We start from the raw sequence: 13,760 nt of genomic DNA on the forward strand, positions 1-13,760 counted from the left end.
GTCCTACAACAATGGAGGGCACGCCAAGTTCAGGCCGAGGAAAAGACCCAGAGGCAAAGGAGTGGGAACTAGGAACCGGCTGAGGAGAAGGGCACATAGTCCACCTCTGTTTAGCATTCTGCTAGCCAACGTCCAGTCCCTGGAAAACAAGCTCGACGACCTCTAGGCTAGACTCAAATACCAGCGGAATATACGAGACTGTAACCTTATTTGTCTCACTGAGTCATGGCTGTCCCCCTCGGTCCCGGACCATGCTGTGCAACCGACAGAGTTTCTATCAGTCTACCGCATGGACCGCACCGAGGAGTCGGGCAAGTTGAGAGGAGGGGGAGTGTGCTTAATGGTCAACAACAGATGGTGTGATCCCAGGAACATAAACACCTTTAACCCCTTCCTGCTCACCCAACTTGGAGCTCCTAACTCTCAAATGCCGGCCATTCTATCTCCCTCGAGAGTTCTCGTCAGTCATCTTTAGCGACGTTTATATTCCACCTAAAGCGGACACGGACACTGCCCTATCTGAACTCCACGAAGCCCTCTCTAGCTATGAGATTAAACACAGGGACGCAGCTCTCATAACAGCTGGCGATTTCAATTGAGCCAACTTAAGGATGATAAGACCGGACTTCCGGCAACATATCATTTGTCCTACCAGAGGAAGCAAGACTCTAGACCACCGCTACTCGCTGTTCAAAGAGGGCTACAAAGCTACATCTCTTCCTCCCCCTTCGGTAAGTCAGATCACTCCGCTATTTTCCTCATGCCTAAGTACATTAAAAAAAAAACTGAAAGAGGAAGCCCCGGCATGTAGGGAGGTGACGTGATGGTCTGACCAATCAGTGGCGATCTTACAAGACGCACTCAACATCACTGATCGGGATTTGTTCCGGCACAGCTCAGGTGATGACATCAACGTGTTTACGTAAGCGGTGGTGGGATTCTTTGGGAAGCTAGCGGAGGACTGTGCTCCCAAAAGCATAGTCAAGACATTTCCCAACCAGAAGCCGTGGGTGGATAACACCGTTCGCGACGCTCTGAGAGTACGCACCGCTGCCTATAACACTGGGCTGTTAACCGGAAACTTGGAGGAATATAAGGCTGCTTCTTACAACGTTCACAAAGCAGTGAAGGAGGCTAAACGGCGGTATGGGAGGAAGCTGGAGGATCATTTATACCAGCAGGATCCCAGAGGGCTATGGCAAGGACTACAGATCATCACGGACTATAAAATCAGCTCGCGCTCCTCTGACGTACGCCGACAAATCTCTCGCCGATGAACTGAACAACTTTTATGCCTGCTTCGAGACAACCTGCAAACGAACCGACAATCACCGGCAGAGAGGAGTCAGTCCTCACTGTGATGGAGCACAACATGAGGATGGCACTCAGGAGAGTGAATCCCAGGAGGGCAGCAGGTCCGGATGGGATCTCAGGTCGTGTCCTTCAGGCATGTGCTATCCAGCTTGCAAGTGTCTTCACAGTAATATTCAACCTCTCCCTTTCTCAGTGCATTGTCCCCACCTGCTTTAAACAGTTTGTTATAGTTCCTGTGCCTAAGAAACCCCAGCCCAGCTGCTTGAATGACTATCGCCCCATAGCCCTAACATCTGTGGTGATGAAGTGTTTCAAAAGGCTAGTCAAACCCCTCATCACCTCCTCCCTGCCTACTACCCTGGATCCGCTACAGTTTGCCTATCGTCCCAGCAGATCCACAGATGACGCCATTTCTCACCTACTTCACACCACCTTGGCTCATCTGGACACCAAGAGGGGATCCTATAGACCCCTTCGCATGTTTGTAAACAAACCGACCGTTGCCAGGATGTGCGCACAGCCTGGACCCAGAAACAATGGCACTGCCCATAGACCGGCATTATGAGCTGTCAGATTATGCAAAACAATTGTCATTACAAGATCGAGAATGCTACATAAATAAGTTAACTCTAACAAGTGGACATCGCCTACCGGATCCGCATTTAATTAAAGAGTGGACGGATGATGTTAGTAAGTTCCCTGGTATACAATGGCCAGATATATACTCGTACCTTATTGACAAGACTTCAGTGTACACCCACGAAAAACTTCGTGCCTACAAGTCTTTAGACGCATATGATTATGTTATGTGCGGGCATGTACAGAATGTGTTTTACACTGAAATTGTTTTAATCAAATTATGCCAGTGATGTGATGGCAATGTGGCTTTAGCTACAACAGCAAATACCAACACTAAACAGCAATTTGCAGGAGGTAATGGCATGAAAGGAATGATAGTGTAAAGAGTGCAGCTAAGAGAAATCAGAGCTGCGTAAAAAGTGAGAGGCAGAGACCAGAAATGAAACTGAACGGGGCGGGAGCTAGGTTAGAGCAGTCAATGTAAGTTGGCATTTAGAGTGAGGGCACACAATTTTACCTTTCCATCCTTGCTTTAAAATTGTGATTTTCAGCATACACAAATAATGATGGCACAAAATCTGGACTGCTTGAATCAAGCGAGACCTCTCCTACAAACAAAATTGCATGCTAAGCTAACATGCTAACAATATTCATTACATTGTGTAACTATGACCCAGCTAATCAGACAAATGTTACCAAAGTATTTTGCTACATCAATAAACGAAGACTAGAAAGAATAAAAAAAGATTTAATAAATAGCCTGATCTTACCTGTGATGAAGTGGGCGCTGCATTTTTGATAGTGCTTTCATCCCAGTCTACACGTTTGATGGCTTGTAGCCATAGACGTCGGCGATTTTTTTGGAATGGGTGAGATCCTGCTAGAATTCTGAACATTTTAACCCCATCACTGCTACGATTCTGACACCCGAAAACACAACAACTAGGCATTTCTGAGTCTTTTTTGGGTTCAAGCTGCGCATGCAATTTCCGGTTTCGTATGAATGACGTTTACTGCAAAGGGGTCTATGCTAGACTGCTGTTCGTTAACTACAGCTCAGCGTTTAACACCATAATCCCCTCCAGGCTGGTCCAAAAACTGTGTGATCTCAGCCTGCATCCCTCATTGTGCCAATGGATCCACAGCTTCCTTACAGGCAGACCACAGGTGGTACGTGTAGGCCACCACACTTCATCTCCCCTCACCCTCAACATTGGTTCCCCCCCAAGGATGCGTTCTGAGCCCTCTGCTGTACTCCCTGTACACTCATGACTGTATGGCCACTTCAGACTCCAACACCATCATTAAGTTTGCTGATGATACAGTTGTAGTGGGCCTCATCTCCAATAATGATGAGTCTGCCTACCAGACCAAGATTAAGCATCTCGCGGACTGGAGTGAGAACAACCTCACACTCAACACCAGCAAAATGAAGGAGCTGATAGTGGGCTTCAGTAGGAAGCAGCAGAGGGACCTCCAACCCATCTGCATCAACGGGCCCCAGGTAGAGAGAGTGGACAATTTCAAATACCTGGGTGTCCACATCTCACAAGACCTCTCTTGGTCCTGTCATACCAACAGCCTGGTTAAGAAAGGCCGCCAGCGCCTCCACTTCTTAAGGAGACTGAAGGACTTCAAACTCCCACTCAAGGTACTAAGGAACTTTTACTCCTGGACTATTGAGAATGTCCTGAGTGGGAGCATCACTAACTGGATGGGAAGCACCACCAGGAGAGATCAGCTGGCTCTCAGGAGGGTGGTTCGCTCCGCTGAGAGAAATCATCAGGACCACCCTCCCTAACCTACAGGACATTTATTCCAACCACTGCAGGGACAGAGCCAGGAAGACCACCAGCGACCCCAGCCACCTAAATAATAGACTGTTCTCCCTGCTGCCTTCAGGGAGACGCTACCGACAGCTGAAAGCCAACACTGAGAGAATGAGGAAGAGCTTCTTCCCTCAGGCCATCAGACTGTTGAACTGTTCACAATGATAACAAGGTACACTACTATGCACTACTGCACTTTGGACTTTAAGGACTCGTAACCGCACAATCATCACATCTCTGTCATGCTTCCACTCATTAATATATATTATATATGTGTATTTTTTTTTCCTTCCCCCCTTCCCCTTTACTTCTATAGTTTTTAATTTATCTATATACTTTTACACTCGTAACGACCTAAGGTACATAAGAATTTCACTGTAATTACATGTGACCAATAAAACTTGAACTTGACTATTTTTTTTTTAAGCAAAAGGGTCATCACACCAAACCTTGACTTTTTTTTTTTTCATGCATTACTGCTTACTGATCTTTATGGTATTTTTTTTTAACATAGAAACAGTTCATTTCCTTATTTTTGAAGGCATCTTTGCTCTACAGCATTTCATTGCATGTGCCTGAGACTTTTACACAGTACCAGCATTCAAGATAGCCGGTATCGCATCGCAAAATGTGACCTAATTTTTAAAAATTGCTAATCAATTTCCCCAGTGTATGATCACACAGAAAATGTTGCAATGCAAAAAGTTGGCCAACTTCTCTAAGAAAATGATAAGCTCAGGGGTGATAGCGTTCCGGCGCCGCACCGGATTTCCGGCGTACCGTGGCTGGGGAAAAAAAAAAAAAAAAATCTAGTTCGCCCATTGTCCTGTGTCATTCTGAGATGCGCAGATAGACAGTAAAGGGAATTCGCATGATATGGAACTAGTGGGGAAAAAAGTGCCGTGACGGCACAAATTAGACCCTCTGGGTCTAATTCGTGCCGTGACGGCACTTTTTTCCCCATGTAAGCTTTCCTTATTTCCTAACATTCCCAGGGTAACTGAGTTAGTCAGTTGCTGATGGTCCAGCAGGGGATGGATGGATGGATGGATAAATAAATAAATTAATTAATAGGGCAATTCCACGGGTAACTGATGCAAGATTCAGAGGGTTTAAAAGTAAACTGTGTGGCTATTATAGAAAGAGCAAACTCAAACAAATGTATGATGACTTAAGGCCCAAAGGTTATCTTGGACAACACAGAGTTTTTCCCAGATATGAATAATTTATTTAGTGGCATGCAGATAACATTGGTAACTGACACAACTTGGAGAATTCAACAACTGTGAACACACAAGTACAAACGCCAATTTCTGTGAAACTTGTTGCAATTTTATTAACATTTTCCCCAACTTTGCTTTTAACATGTATACAATGAAAGAAATAAACTATGAAAAATGTTTAGAATTGACAGTGTACCCCGCCTTTCGCCCGTAGTCAGCTGGGATAGGCTCCAGCTTGCCTGCGACCCTGTAGAACAGGATAAAGCGGCTAGAGATCATGAGATGAGGGGAGTTGAGATCATGAGATGAGGGGAGTTGAGATAATGGAATGTACAGTAACTGTCACAACATTTTTGGTAACTGACGCAACACTTTCCAAATTTACATATGATTTAGAGAGAGATGAAATGTGGTAATTTTCTCTCTCTTAGTCATAATATCAGTGAACAAAGCTACTTGTTAGATCTAAAAGGCCCCAAATCTGTGATAATTACTCAATGGAATCAATTTTTTAAATGGAAATGTAAAGAATAAGGTCCATTTGATATAAAACACAGTTTAACTTACCTGGTGAGGACTTTTGACACCAGTTTGACTGCTTCTTTGTGTCTGTTAGGTGGTGTTTACATTAGACCGTATCCGTATCGTTTTCGTCACGGATGCACTGTCCGTTCACATTAAAACGCCGGGAAACGACTCCACAGGCGGAACAACTTGAATCCGCCAGGGCCCACGTATTCAATCCATTACGTATCTGATCCGGTGCTGTGTAAACATTGAGGAACGAGGATACGCTGTGCTGAGCTCTAGCTGACGTCGTCATTGGACAACGTCACTGTGACATCCACCTTCCTGATTCGCTGGCGTTGGTCATGCCACGTTGGTCATGTGACGCGACTGCTGAAAAACGGCGCGGACTTCACTTCCTGTTATTTGTCCCGAATCACTGCTCGTGCGCTTCACTCGCGCGCTCTGTGAGCTGCACAGGGCCGGAGTGTGCACCCTCCAGAGGGCACTCGCTGTTCAGGGCGGAGTGATTTGGAGCACAGGATGCCTGCGGAGCCGAGCGTATCCGTGTATTGGCGTTGCTGTGTGCACGTGAATCGTGTATTGGCGTTGCTGTGTGCACGCGAATCTTTTTAAAAACGTTAATCTGATAATCCGCTGATATGGTCTAATGTAAACACCACCTTAGTTTTGGATTTAAAGTATGTGCTTGGATCTGCCAATTTCAAAATGGCCACCAGTCATGTGACATGAGTTCAGCACAAAAATATTGACTGCAGTGAATGAACCAATCATTACTAATAATAACCCAATCAAATTTACCACCATATATACAAAATGAATTTTTCACCCCTTGGGTTGACCATTTCGTGGAATTGCACAACAACAACAATAATAATAATAATAATAATAATAATAATAATAAATGGTTTTCCACGATTGTGGTAAACAGACGGAAAACATGGAATCCAGTATTTGAAACGGGAATGTCCAAAAAGTTTATTTGCACAAATTAAAACCAAATATTTTGTATCAAATAAGCTATTACGGTGTCTGACTGCACCTTTAACTTCATTGGGACATTGTAACTTTTAAAGGGGAACTGAAGTAATTTTTAAACTTGCTTTATTTCTTAATTAACGTGTTATTCAATTACGTTTTCGGTTTTAGTAACCTTATATCATGACTCGTATTGGCAACTAATTGTAATTAAATATTATACTTATCAGCCTATTCGAGTTTTAGCAATGTTGAATTTAGTTCGTTTGGTCCACGGCAGGCATCGCTTATCTGCGCAATCTTCACAAGACTTGTGCGAGACTCCGAAACATGAAGTGTTAGCACCGCCATTTTGAAAACTGTTTTCCAAACGAAATATTGCACAAAAACGAGTTTAAATGACGATTACTGCCTACTTTTTTCAAACTTTCCTGACTGCTATCAAAACAAACAAAACTTCTGGCTTGATTACATTAGCATTCGAAAGAGGGCACACGTATCTTTTGATAACGTTGGCAGATGTTGGTCACTTTGATTTCCGCTGTACATTTTACTTCCGTCCTACGATGTCTCGCACAGGTCTCAACGAATCTCGTTTACAGCCATCGCTTTGACATATGGACTGATATATTACATGGTATATTTCAAACACTCATAACTTGCTATAGCAGTGGCAAAATAGCTATCAAAATCCATTCCTATATTTAATAAAATGAGTAAATATAATTTTGATGACAAGAAGAAAATTTACCTTCAGTTCTCCTTTAAGCATAAATAGCATCACTCATGAAATTTAGAAGTACACCAAAACCTTTCTTAACATTACTCAGAACTCTTGATCACACCCCTCCTTCCCTCAACACACCTCCCCCCAGTCACTGCAGCAGCCCCCTCCTCCCCCACGCATTACTGCAGACCAGGTCAGAGGTCAACTGAGGAAGCTTCACCCCAGGAAAGCAGCAGGCCCAGCCAAGGTGTGTCCCCGACTACCGAAGACCTGCGCTGCTGAACTGGGTGAACCACTCCAACGCATTTTCAACCTCAGCCTGCAGCTGGGGAGAGTGCCCACCCTCTGGAAGACATCATGCATCGTTCCAGTTCCCAAGAAGAACCGGCCCAGTGAGCTGAATGACTTCCGACCGGTGGCACTCACTTCACATCTGATGAAGACGTTGGAGCGGCTCTTCCTCAGCCTCCTCAGACCCCAGGTGCAACATGCCCAGGACTGTCTGCAGTTTGCATACCGGGCAGGTGTTGGTGTGGAAGACGCCATCCTCTACCTGCTACACCAAGCCCACTCGCATCTGGATAAGGGAAATGGCACAGTGAGGATCCTCTTCTTGGACTTCCTGAGTGCCTTCAACACCATCCAGCCCCTTATGCTTCAGGACAAACTGAACAGGATGCGAGTGGACCCCTGCCTGGTCACCTGGATTTCCAGCTACCTCACCGACAGGCCACAGTACATGAGGCTAAAGGACATCACGTCTGATACTGTGATTGGCAGCACCGGAGCACCCCAGGGCACGGTGCTGGCCCCTCTTCTCTTCACCCTATACACCGTGGACTTCTGCTACAACTCGGAGCTGCGTCACATTCAGAAGTTCGCTGATGACACAGCCATCGTGGGGTGTATCAGGGATGACAGAGAGGAGGAGTATAGGAGCCTGGTGAGGGACTTTGCCATTTGGTGAAACAGGAACCATCTGCAGGTCAACATCTCGAAGACCAAGGAGCTGGTCATTGACTTTCGGAGGTCCAGAACAAGGTCACAACCAGTTCTGATCGAGGGAGTCGAAGTGGAGGCTGTGGATTCCTATAAGTACCTCAGGCTGTGGCTGGACAGCAAGCTGGACTGGACTTGCAACACCAACCACCTGTACAGGAAGGGACAGAGCAGGCTATACTTCCTGAGGAGGCTGTGGTCCTTTAACATCTGCAGGAAACTCCTGTGGATGTTCTATCAGTCCGTGGTCGCCAGTGTCCTGTTTTACACCGTGGTGTGCTGGGGGGGGCAGCACATCCAAGAAGGACACATCCAGGCTGGACAAACTGATCAGGCGGGCCAGCTCTGTGGTCGGCATGAAGCTGGACTCTCTGGTGACGGTGGCAGAGAAGAGGTCTATGGACAAACTATTGAACATCATGGATGATGCCAGTCACCCTCTGCACACTGTCATCAGCAACCAGAGGAGCCTGTTCAGTGACAGAATGCTCCTTCCCAAGTGCAGGATGAACAGATTTAAAAACACCTTTGTCCCTCATGCCATCAGACTGTACAACTCCTCTCTGGGGGGGGAAGAGGGGTACCAGGAGGACAGAGGACGGGAAGGAGCAGTAGCCTAGCCTGACAATAAACAATACTGGATAATGTGCAATATAATGTGCAATACCTCTTACGTTGGCCCTTTTTTTCCCCTCTTCCCCATATCTTATTATTTTTTATATAGTACTCAGCGTAAATGAGTACACCCCCTTTGAAAAGTAACATTTTAAACAATATTTCAATGAACACAAACAATTTCCAAAATGTTGACAAGACAAAGTTTAATATAACATTTGTTTAACTTATAACTTGAAAGTAAGGTTAATAATATAACTTAGATTACACATTTTTTTCTTCAGTTTTACTCAAATTAGGGTGGTGCAAAAATGAGTACACCCCACAACAAAAACTACTACATCTAGTACTTTGTATGGCCTCCATGATTTTTAATGACAGCACCAAGTCTTCTAGGCATGGAATGAACAAGTTGGAGACATTTTGCAACATCAATCTTTTTCCATTCTTCAACAATGACCTCTTTTAGTGACTGAATGCTGGATGGAGAGTGATGCTCAACTTGTCTCTTCAGAATTCCCCATAGGTGTTCGATTGGGTTCAGATCAGGAGACATACTTGGCCACTGAATCACTTTCACCCTGCTCTTCTTCAGAAATCCAACAGTGGCCTTAGATGTGTGTTTAGTCATGTTGGAAAAGTGCACGATGGCCAAGGGCACGGAGTGATGGTAGCATCTTCTCTTTCAGTATAGAGCAATACATCTGTGAATTTATGATTCCTTCAATGAAATGCAGCTCCCCGACACCAACAGCACTCATGCAGCCCCACATAAAGACACTGCCACCACCATGTTTCACTGTAGGCACCATGCATTTTTCTTTGTATTCCTCAGCTTTGCGACGCCATCCAGTTTTGAAGCCATCAGTTTCAAAAACATTTATCTTGGTCTCATCACTCCAGAGTATAGAGTCCCAGTAGTCTTCATCTTTGTCAGCATGGGCCCTGGCAAACTCTAGGCTGGCTTTTTTGTGCCTGGGTTTTAGGAGAGTCTTCTTTCATGGACGGCATCCATGCATGCCATTCCTCTGCAGTGTATGCCGTATTGTGTCACGGGAAATAGTCACCCCAGTTTAGCTTTCTACTTCTTTAGATAACTGCAGTGAACTTGCCTGCCGATTTTCTTCAACCCTTCTCATCAGAAGGCACTCCTGTCGAGGTGTTAACTTCTGTGGACGACCTGGACATCTCTGTGAGATGGTTGCAGTTCCAGCTTTCTTAAATTTTTGTACCACTTTTGCTACAGTATTCTGACTGATAAGTAAAGCTTTGCTGACCTTCTTGTAGCCTTCACCTTTGTGGTGGAAATAAATTATTTTCTTTGGGGAATTCTGAAGAGACAAGTTGAGCATCACTCTCCATCCAGCATCCAGTCACTAAAAGAGGTCATTGTTGAAGAATGGAAAAAGACTGATGTTGCAAAATGTCGCCAACTTGTTCATTCCATGCCTAGAAGACTTGGTGCGGTCATTAAAAATCATGGAGGCCATACAAAGTACTAGATGTAGTAGTTTTTGTTGTGGGGTGTACTCATTTTTGCACCACCCTAATTTGAGTAAAACTGAAAAAAAAAAAAGTGTAATCTAAGTTATGTCATTAACCTTACTTTCAAGTTATAAGTTAAACAGATGTTATATTAAACTTTGTCTTGTCAACATTATGGAAATTGTTTGTGTTCATTGAGATATTGTTTAAAATGTTACTTTTCAAAGGGGGTGTACTCATTTATACTGAGCACTGTGTTTGTATATGCAAATACCTAATTTAATTTATCTAGAAGTTTTTCTCTATTTCTATTCTCTGTTTATCCTGTAATGATGCTACTGGAATTTTAATTTCCCTGAAGGAACCCTCCCAAAGGGATCAATAAAGTTCTATCTAACCTAATCTAATCTAATCTAATCTAATCTAATCAGCTTTAAAATGAGGGTTCAAACAGATGACATTCCTAGCTGGATATGAGTAATGTGTAATGACTAAAAATGGGTCTTAAAGCTTGCTGTAGTATTTGTACCATTACGTTTGCATATCAGCACAATGATATAAAGGCTCGCTGCAATAAAACACTGTTTTCTTTATTTTCTGTCACTCACACATTTATTACTTAATATACAGTGGGGCAAAAAAGTATTTAATCAGTCACCAATTGTGCAAGTTCTCCCACTTAAAAAGATGAGAGGCGCCTGTAATTTTCATCATAGGTACACTTCTATGAGAGACAGACTGGGGGGAAAGAATCCAGGAAATCACATTGTAGGATTTTTAATGAATTAATTGGTAAATTCCTCGGTAAAATAAGTATTTGGTCACCTACAAACAAGCAAGATTTCTGGCTCTCATAGACCTGTAACAACTTCCTTAAGAGGCTCCTCTGTACTCCACTTGTTAATGTATTAATAGCACCTGTTTTAACTCGTTATCAGTATTAAAGACACCTGTCCACAACCTCAAACAGTCACACTCCAAACTCCACTATGGCCAAGACCAAAGAGCTGTCAAAGGACACCAGAAACAAAATTGTAGACCTGCACCAGGCTGGGAAGACTGAATCTGCAATAGGTAAGCAGCTTGGTGTGAAGAAATCAACTGTGGGAGCAATTATTAGAAAATGGAAGACATACAAGACCACTGATGATCTCCCTCGATCTGGGGCTCCATGCAAGATCTCACCCCGTGCCTGTGGGGTCAAAATGATCACAAGAATAGTGAGCAAAAATCCCAGAACCACACGGTGGGACCTAGTGAATGACCTGCAGAGAGTTAGGACCAAAGTAACAAAGGCTACCATCAGTAACACACTACGCCGCCAGGGACTCAAATCCTGTAGTGCCAGACGTGTCCCCCTGCTTAAGCCAGTACATGTCCAGGCCTGTCTGAAGTTTGCTAGAGAGCATTTGGATGATCCAGAAGAGGATTGGGAGAATGTCATATGGTCTGATGAAACCAAAATAGAACTTTTTTGGTCAAAACTCAACTTGTCGTGTTTGGAGGAGAAAGAATGCTGAGTTGCATCCAAAGAACACCATACCTACTGTGAAGTATGGGGGTGGAAACATCATGCTTTGGGGCCGTTTTTCTGCAAAGGGACCAGGACGACTGATCCGCGTAAAGGAAAGAATGAATGGGGCCATGTATTGTGAGATTTTGAGTGAAAACCTCCTTCCATCAGCAAGGGCATTGAAGATGAAATGTGGCTGGGTCTTTCAGCATGACAATGATCCCAAACACACCGCCCGGGCAATGAAGGAGTGGCTTCGTAAGAAGCATTTCAAGGTCCTGGAGTGGCCTAGCCAGTCTCCAGATCTCAACCCCATAGAAAATCTTTGGAGGGAGTTGAAAGTCCGTGTTGCCCAGCGACAGCCCCAAAACATCACTGCTCTAGAGGAGATCTGCATGGAGGAATGGGCCAAAATACCAGCAACAGTGTGTGAAAACCTTGTGAAGACTTACAGAAAACGTTTGACCTCTGTCATTGCCAACAAAGGGTATATAACAAAGTATTGAGATGAACTTTTGTTATTGACCAAATACTTATTTTCCACCATAATTTGCAAATAAATTCTTTAAAAAATCAGACAGTGTTTTTTTCTGGATTTCTTTTTTTTTTCTTATTTTGTCTCTCATAGTTGAGGTATACCTATGATGAAAATTACAGGCCTCTCTCATCTTTAAGTGGGAGAACTTGCACAATTGGTGACTGACTAAATATTTTTTTGCCCCACTGTATATTGAAAAAGTGCGACAATTTTGGAATTGCTACACAATTACTATTGTGTAGCATTTTTTGCTACACACACACACGTTATCTTGAACGCTGCACAGTACTGTATCTGACAATCATGTTTTGCTTTGTCAGGGTGTAAAAGGTGTGCCTAAATGATTAAACTGTGAAAATGAAACGGAAAATGACAAAGCTTTAGCGTTGTTCTTGCTTAACTTGTCATTTTTAAGCATTGCATAAAACATGAGGAGGTTGTTGTGTTTTTTTTTTTTTTTTTTTTGGCATGCATACCAAAAGAACTAGTCTCACAAACCAGAGGAAGAAACTGCTGATCACTCTACCTGCTGATTGAGTGATTTGTTTGCTGAGATGGTATATTACAGTAGTCCATAGACTAGCAAATTAATGTTCTTTAAAGAAACTACTGTTACTCATTCAAAGAATAAGGCAACCGGTGCGTTCTTTACCACTAATCAATAGGACAGGAACACATTTCACACTCAAACATTCAAATCATTGAGCTGAATAGAGCTCAGGTTCATATGAACTTTAAATCCTCTATCATACAGAGCTTACATATGAAATATCATCTGGATTTGAGTGTATATATAACCGGTGTGATCATTATAACATCTGTCCTTTGAATAAACAATCAGTAAACACATCATACACAGCTGGATCTGACTGATAACATCAGGCTTAATCAGACTTACCACAAGGTCGAGAAGAGCTGCAGTCATATACGACCTTAAATCATTACTAACAATGTTCTAATAATCAGGTACTGTGTTATGAAAACTCTGAATTCTAACCATTTCACTGTTCCCTGATATACCTCATTTCCTGGTAGCGTGTTTAGAGCTGGTCACGTGACCCGTTCAGTCAGCCGGTACAGCCTCCAGGGAGCGTCTGTGTAAAACCTGTCACTGTGTCAGCGTTCAGCGACCGCAATCTGTCTGCGATCTAACATATTTTTTTTATTAAAACCCGATGTGTGATGAAGATAAATTGATTAGAAAAGTATTGATGAAGCTTCGAGGTTAGAGCTTCGAACCTTTTTCGTTAAAAGAACTCATTTGTCGAAGCCTTTTCAGGACAGTGCGCAATACTGACATCTGGTGGTTAAAAGGATGATCTGCAAATAATCAGCATGCCGTCCCTGGTGAAAATAAAAATAAAAATCTTGAAAAGATTTTTAAAAGATCTTGAAAAGAACTTTGAAGTTCCTTGTAGATTCTTGAAGATCT

At 43.4% G+C, this 13,760-nt stretch overlaps 1 protein-coding gene across 4 annotated transcripts in view; it reads right to left on the minus strand.

Annotated features, from left to right (window-relative positions):
• The window catches only part of slc36a1 (solute carrier family 36 member 1), a 116,868-nt gene extending 103,488 nt beyond the window's left edge, over positions 1-13,380 (minus strand). For all 4 annotated transcript variants that reach the window (XM_060928022.1, XM_060928023.1, XM_060928024.1 and 1 more), the window contains exon 1: positions 13,227-13,380. The gene's annotated coding sequence lies outside the window, so the exon portion shown is untranslated. The remainder of the gene's footprint in view (positions 1-13,226) is intronic.
• Positions 13,381-13,760: the final 380 nt, after the last annotated feature.

Source organism: Neoarius graeffei, chromosome 8 (genome assembly GCF_027579695.1).
Source record: "Neoarius graeffei isolate fNeoGra1 chromosome 8, fNeoGra1.pri, whole genome shotgun sequence".
Classification (NCBI taxonomy): Eukaryota; Metazoa; Chordata; class Actinopteri; order Siluriformes; family Ariidae; genus Neoarius; species Neoarius graeffei.